At 42.2% G+C, this 6,953-nt stretch overlaps 1 long non-coding RNA gene across 1 annotated transcript; it reads right to left on the bottom strand.

Moving 5' to 3' along the window:
- Positions 1-235: 235 nt before the first annotated feature.
- On the bottom strand, positions 236-5,711 carry LOC308583287. The gene is made up of 3 exons (XR_014006163.1): positions 5,624-5,711; positions 2,814-2,934; positions 236-351 (listed from the first exon to the last, which is right to left on the bottom strand). It is a non-coding gene; the product is annotated as an uncharacterized lncRNA (long non-coding RNA).
- Positions 5,712-6,953: the final 1,242 nt, after the last annotated feature.

The raw sequence follows: 6,953 nt of genomic DNA, 5'->3' as shown, positions 1-6,953 counted from the left end.
TTGCGCCCCCTAACCCGTGGATTTGCGCCCCCTAACCCTAACCCCCAGATGTTGCGCCCGGTGCGGCCGCCCCCCCCCCCTGCACCCCCCACGCTACGCCACTGGCATGTGGTTGTACAGGGGGAGGAATGAAAAAAGGAATCAAAAGAACCAAGCCATAATCTTCCCATTCCCAAACATGAACAGATTCATTTCAGTCACGAAGTTGCATTACAAGTTGTTTTTATTTAGGTGTGAGGCAATCACATCTCTCTGTGTAGTAAAATCCCAAGTGTGTGGTCCATAGAAGTTTCACAGCGGCAGGAGGCAGTGAATTCCAAGTGATGTGGCCAGGCGGTCGCCAGTTAACGCCTGCACAGATAAGGAGGACAAAGAGAGACATATTTTATTCTGGAAAAATTCGACTCAAGAAAGTAAATTTGGTTCATATGAAACGTACAGTCATTCCCTGACCAACTACAGAAATATGAAGAGGCTCATTCAGCAAATCCCCAGCTGTTAAGAGCATATGGAAAGCCTGCTTGGATCTGACAAACGATCCATCTAGTCTAGCATCCTGTTCTCACAGTGGCCAACCAAATGCCTATGGGAAAACCACAAGCAGGACCTGAGCAGAGCAACATCGTCCCCTCTTGGTATTCAGAAGCTTACTGCCTCCGACCATGTAGGCAGAGCATAGCCACCATGACTAGTAGCCACGATACGGTACCCATTGTTCAAGTAAGATGAGCGGAAGAGCACTAGATTCAGCCCACTGTGCCAAATAGCCAACAGGTAATATGTTCCTGGTCCAAGTTGCATCTTCAGATGTCTAAAATCTCATGTGTTATATCATACCTTGGTATATGTCTGGCAAGGGATGACATGTACTGGAGATTTCCTAAGGATGCTTTTAGCCATTGGTTTGGTTCACAGTCTTTAGACCTTCGGGGAAATTGCTCCAGATATCTGCAATGGAGTTCCACTGCAGAGCAGAGTGTTGCGGGGGTGGGACTGATAATCTGTGATTTATTTCTTTTTTATAAAGTGACTATTAAATGGATTACTAAGGAAAATGATCTTTATTTAGTGCACTTTTATCAAGAATACTATCACACTGGAGGTTCTTTAGCTTCTTAAACTTTTCTTCCTTTCTCTTTCTCTATTTACTCTCTCTCTTCTCTTTCTTTATTTTTCAATTTCTCTCTTTTAATTCCCTTTCTTCCTTTTACTTTATCTCTTCCTCTTTGTTTGTTTGTTTCTGTCTCTCTCTCTTTTGCCTCTGGGTTAATGTTTTAATTTGGATTTTTTTAAAATAAATGAGAATAATCTTTGTATTTTTCTTTATAAACTGTATTATTATTGTTATTTTTTAAAAAAAGTACATCCCTTCATTTTTTACCATAAAAATCAATAATCATAATCATAGATACATATGTATATAACCTGCATTAAATCAGCAAGGGGTCTTGATTTGCTATTGTTTAATGATAGTAAAGAGAAAACTATTTCCACCAAATTAGGCTGCTGAAATAAATAAATCTAACCAGAAGTGCATTCTTTTTGTCCTTCCACCAGCAGTTGAAAATTTTCTTATTCCAACAGGCTTTGGGGGGTTCATTGTTTTCATGAAAGGACTACTACTATGATGTTTTTACTGTAATTATCTCTATGTTTATATATTCTATATTCAGTGATACCTCGGTTTTCGAACACAATCTGTACTGGAAGACCATTTAAGTCCTGAAATGTTAAAAAAACCAAAGCATTTACTTGTGGAAAACTTGGTACGGAAGCTACGTGGCACTTTCGACTTCTGAAAAGTGTTTGATGACTGAAGCATTTACTTCCAGGTTTACGGCGTTCGAAAACCAAAACGTTTGTCAATAGAGACGTTTGAAAACCGAGGTACAACTGTATTGTAATTCTATTACAGTTTAATTGCTTCTTAATAATCCCTTCTCAATGTTTTTAGCTGTTTCTATTTCATTTGTAAGCCACCATGAATCCCTGCCATGGAAAATGGTGGGAGATAGCTAATAATAATAATAATAATAATAATAATAATAATAATAATAATAATAGGAGGAGGAGGAGGAGGACTATGAGCTCAGTTCAGTTCTGGTGCTCAAAACACCTTCTGAGCTCAAGATTCTTTAATTCTAAGCGTATGATTTTTCCTCCCAGCTCTCATTGGTAGATTATGGTGTTCTAGTAAAAAAAAAAAGTACTGCCAAAACTTAAAATCTGCCCACCCTGTCATAATAATAATAATAATAATAATAATAATAATAATAATTTATTTATTTATACCATATTATTTATGGTGTGCATTCAGATTCTGTGGGGGACACAGCTGTGGGACTCGTGTCTGTCCCATGAGAAGCACAACAGAGAACACATCCAAAACTATTTTGTGGCTGTTCACATTACATTTTTATTTTTATTTTTATTTTTTTGCTTTTCCCACAGACACAGGAAGGTAACCCCAAGTGGTTCTAGCAACAGGTAAATTGTCTTCCACGGCAACCACTACACCATTACTGAACTCTCTGGGGAATCCCTGAAAAGCTTCAGAGGATCACAGTTCAGAAACTATTGCTCTAGGCTTTCCAAAGTTTTGTAAGTTGGATATTAGCTAATGGGCAATGAGAGAGTTGACTCAAATTCATGAATGCTGTCTTACATAAATTCACTTGAAGGCAGTCTGCTTTTCACTGGCAAACAGGGGTGCCAACTTGAATATTGATGGGCACTGAAGGGATCTTGACCCTGGCTCCTACGTTGGCAAAAATGTGCCTTGTTCTCTTTCAGCCAGAGATCTTTGCTCTCACCTGCAGCAGGCAATCTTTCTAGCACAATTCCCGATGCGCTTGTAGTCACCAGGACATCTGCGCCTCACACATTTTCCATGGGCTTCACGACACTGCTTGGCATTACCGATTTTAGAAAATCCTGCAGACACAAAGAGACACAAAATCAAGTTGGAGCAGAACTGAGCTCTTTGCAGTTTGAGGCTTCGGCATAAACAGACCAGCATTTCCTATTATTTTAGCATTGCCAAGTACGACATAGTCAATTTTATTTATTTAGCTTGTATGGTAAAACTGGGACGCAGGTGGTGCTGTGGGTTAAACCACAGAGCCTAGGACTTGCCGATCAGAAGGTTGGCGGTTCAAATCCCTGTGAAGGGGTGAGCTCCCGTTGCTTGGTCCCCGCTCCTGCCAACCAAGCAGTTCGAAAGCACGTCAAAGTGCAAGTAGATCAATAGGTACCGCTCCAGCGGGAATGTAAACGGCGTTTCCGTGCGCTGCTCTGGTTCGCCAGAAGTGGCTTAGTCATGCTGGCCACATGACCCGGAAGCTGTATGCCAGCTCCCTCGGCCAATAAAGCGAGATAAGCGCACCAACACCAGAGTCGGCCACAACTGGACCTAATGGTCAGGGGTCCCTTTACCCTTTACCTATGGCAAAAGTAGGGATGCTGGAGAAGTCTGGTGAAAACAGAAACAGAAGCAGAAATTGCCAATGTTCATTTATTCACCCCATTCTAGAATGGAAACCATTCCAACTTAGGGTTGCCATATTTCAAAAAGTGAAAATCTGGACACAAAAGTTGTTTTTGAGCTATTTTTAAGGAAATTTGCCAAAACAATAAACACTTCTGACATGGGTGGACAGACACCCAGGTTTCCCTAGATATTTTTACTGATTTTTGGAAAGTCCACACAGGCACCATTTCCGACGGACGAGTCCCGCATATGTCTGGGAAATCCCAGACATATGGCAGCCCTATTCCAACCAATATGATAGATAGATAGAATATCTATTTGCACCGGCCACTAGCCATAGCAATAAAATAAAATAAAATGTACTGAAGATAGAGGTAAAAACCTAACAATAAAAAATACATTTTGGGGGTTTACATCAATATTCAAATAATAAATCTTATTCTCATTGCCCCTGCTTGCAGTTTTTGCTGTCACCTGATCATCTTGGTCTGCTAAAAGAAAGGACACAGTAGCAATGGTTGAGTGACCCGGCTTGGACAATAATAGAGGACTAATAACCTCACTCCTCAAATCCTTATAATGAGTGCAAGCCAGAAGCACATGAACCACTGACTCAATACAGTGGTACCTCGGGTTAAGTACTTAATTCGTTCTGGAGGTCCGTTCTTAACCTGAAACTGTTCTTAACCGGAAACACCACTTTAGCTAATGGGGACCTCCTGCTGCTGCCACACGATTTCTGTTCTCATCCTGAAGCAAAGTTCTTAACCTGAGGTACTATTTCTGGGTTAGCGGAGTCTGTAACCTGCAGCGTCTGTAACCTGAAGAGTATGTAACCCGGGGTACCACTGTACTTCCATCTCCACAAGGACCTAAATGTTTTTCCAGTGGAATTTTTTGAAATCGACCCTCAAGTGCAGCCGAAGGCAGTATATTCAATCTTGCGAAAGTGAAAGCACGTCTGTATTTTGCAAATAGGGTGCCAAAGTGTCAAAATGACTAGGTGGGAAATAAGCATACCATGGACGAAATTTCCTTATTGTGGCCAGGTTATTCTGTCGCTCGATATCATATAGGCGCTGTCTGATTAAATTATTTACTTTACTGAAACCCCATGTTAGTAGCTGCTGTGGTGATAAACCAGAAAAGCAAAGCTTTTGGTTGACAATTTTAGTCCAAGCACTCTCATGCATGTTATTTACTGTTGTTGCTTTCAGTCTGCCCCCATTAGGTAACTGATCTCATCCCACCCATCCCATTTGCACTGAGATTCTTTGCATTGAAAAAAAAATGGGCTAGAATAGCACAATGGCAACATAACATACCTAATTTATGTAATTATGGAAATTTGCTACAACAGACAGCAAGATGGTGTTGCTAGACTACAACTCCCAGCAGCTGCAGACAGTTGTCCAATGGTCATGGCATATGGGAGGTGGAGTGCAGCAACAGCTGGAGGACCACAGACTCCCTGCTAAATGACAGAAAAATGTAACAAGTGAAGCTTCCCTCACCATTTAATTTTCACACCAGGAAAAGCTTCCTAAATTTCTGCAAGCTAGACTCACTGCATATGTTTGCAAGGACTAGTCCAAGACTGAACCATGGCTTAATGGTCAAGGATTTGCCTTGCAAACAGAAGGTCCTGGGTTCAATCTCCAGCATCTCCAGGTAGGGCTAGGGAAGACTCCTTCCAGAAATCCTGGAGAGCCACTACCACTCAGTGTAGACAACAGGAGCTAGATGGACCAATAGTCAGTAGAAGGCAGCTTCCTATGTTCCTAAGACAGGAGCCCCTTCCCATTCCACAATCAGAAGCTTCTGGGCTAACAACTTAATCTTACTTCAACATTGGTAGCAAGATAGTGTCCCCAACTGCACCTCAGGCATCAGGATAAACTAGGCGGCAACAGAGGAGAATGGCTATGGGGCTCAGGAGGAACACCTGGGAGCCGCTCCTGATGCCTCCAGAATTTGTGAATATCCTCATACAGTCTCATCTTTGTCCTGTCCTCTACCAAAAGTTCTTACCTGCTTCTCGTCCACATGGGAGTAAGTCCCATCAAATCACACTTGATTTTCACAGAGTTTATACAGAGACAAGGGGTTTTTTTAAAAAAAAAATGGCATTACCTGGAACCACCAGCATCATCATGCAGAGAAGCCCAAAAACAAGGTGAAGGAGCCTCATGGCTGAAGGTTCAACTGCAATCTACCACCACTGGCAACCTGAGATGGAGAGGGGATGTGATGCGGATATTTAAAGGCTTCTAGAGATGGTGACATACCAGGTTGTTGCAAAAAGGGGAAATCCAGACTTGGTTTTGCAAGCTCTTCATGTCAACAACCTGAGGCCATTTCACAGACCCAGCATTTCACCATGTTAGGGGCATCTCCAATGAACTACTGGTTCGCATTAGAGGACTACAAGGTGGAGATCTCCCTTAGCATTCCCATCTTGATATTTTACAACCCATCTTGATCATTTTTGAAAGAGATGTAGGGCATGTCATCAGACTAAGTATTCTGTAGAAGTTTAACCAGTCCCAAAGACTTCCAACAAAATCTCAACACTACAAAGATGTAGAGATGGCCCCCAACTTGGATGGCTTCAGAATAATAATAGTAATAATAATAATAATAATAGTAGTAGTAACAACAACAACTTATTATTTCTACCCCGCACATCTGGCCAGGCCTCCCCAGCCACTCTTCCAACAAAATATTAAAATACAGTAATGCATCAAAAATTAAAAGCTTCCCTAAACAGGGCTGCCTTCAGATGTCTTCTAAAAGTCTGGTAGTTGTTGTTTTCTTTGACATCTGGTGGGAGGGCGTTCCACAGGGTGGAGCCACTACCGAGAAGGCCCTCTGCCTGATTCTCTGTAACCTGGCTTCTCGCAGTGAGGGAACTGCCAGAAGGCCCTCAGAGCTGGACCTCAGTGTCCGGGCAGAATGATGGGGGTGGATACGCTCCTTCAGGTATACTGGACCAAGACCATTTAGAGCTTTAAAGGTCAGCACCAACACTTTGAATTGTGCTTGGAAACATACTGGGAGCCAATGTAGGTCTTTCAAATGATGGAGGATAATGTCTACTGACCCTAAGGACCATGTACTCCCTCCATTTTCAGATACAGTTTGCCTCTGAATACCTATTGTTGGGAATTGCAAGTGGCAAGAGTGCCGTTGCTCTCAGGTCCTCCTTGCAGGCTTCCCATGGGCATTCAGCTGGTCATTGTGAGAACAAGGTCCTGGTCTAGATGGGGCTTTGGCAGGACTCTTCTTGTGTTCTTATTTTATTCATAAAATTCCTAGCCACCATCACTGCCACCCCACCCCCCTTTTCCATAAGGTGCTTGGTTTCTTCATGGAATCAGTAAAAACAGAACAGCAAAGGTCACAGCAAAGGGACCTAACAGGAAACCAGCTGAAAAATTGGGTTATCTCAAAACTTTTTTGC

The sequence above is a fragment of the Podarcis bocagei genome (genome assembly GCF_964188305.1).
Source record: "Podarcis bocagei genome assembly, chromosome: 3".
Lineage (NCBI taxonomy): Eukaryota > Metazoa > Chordata > Lepidosauria > Squamata > Lacertidae > Podarcis > Podarcis bocagei.
Note: the sequence above shows the minus strand (reverse complement) of the source record. Positions and strands in the feature narration are given on the sequence as shown.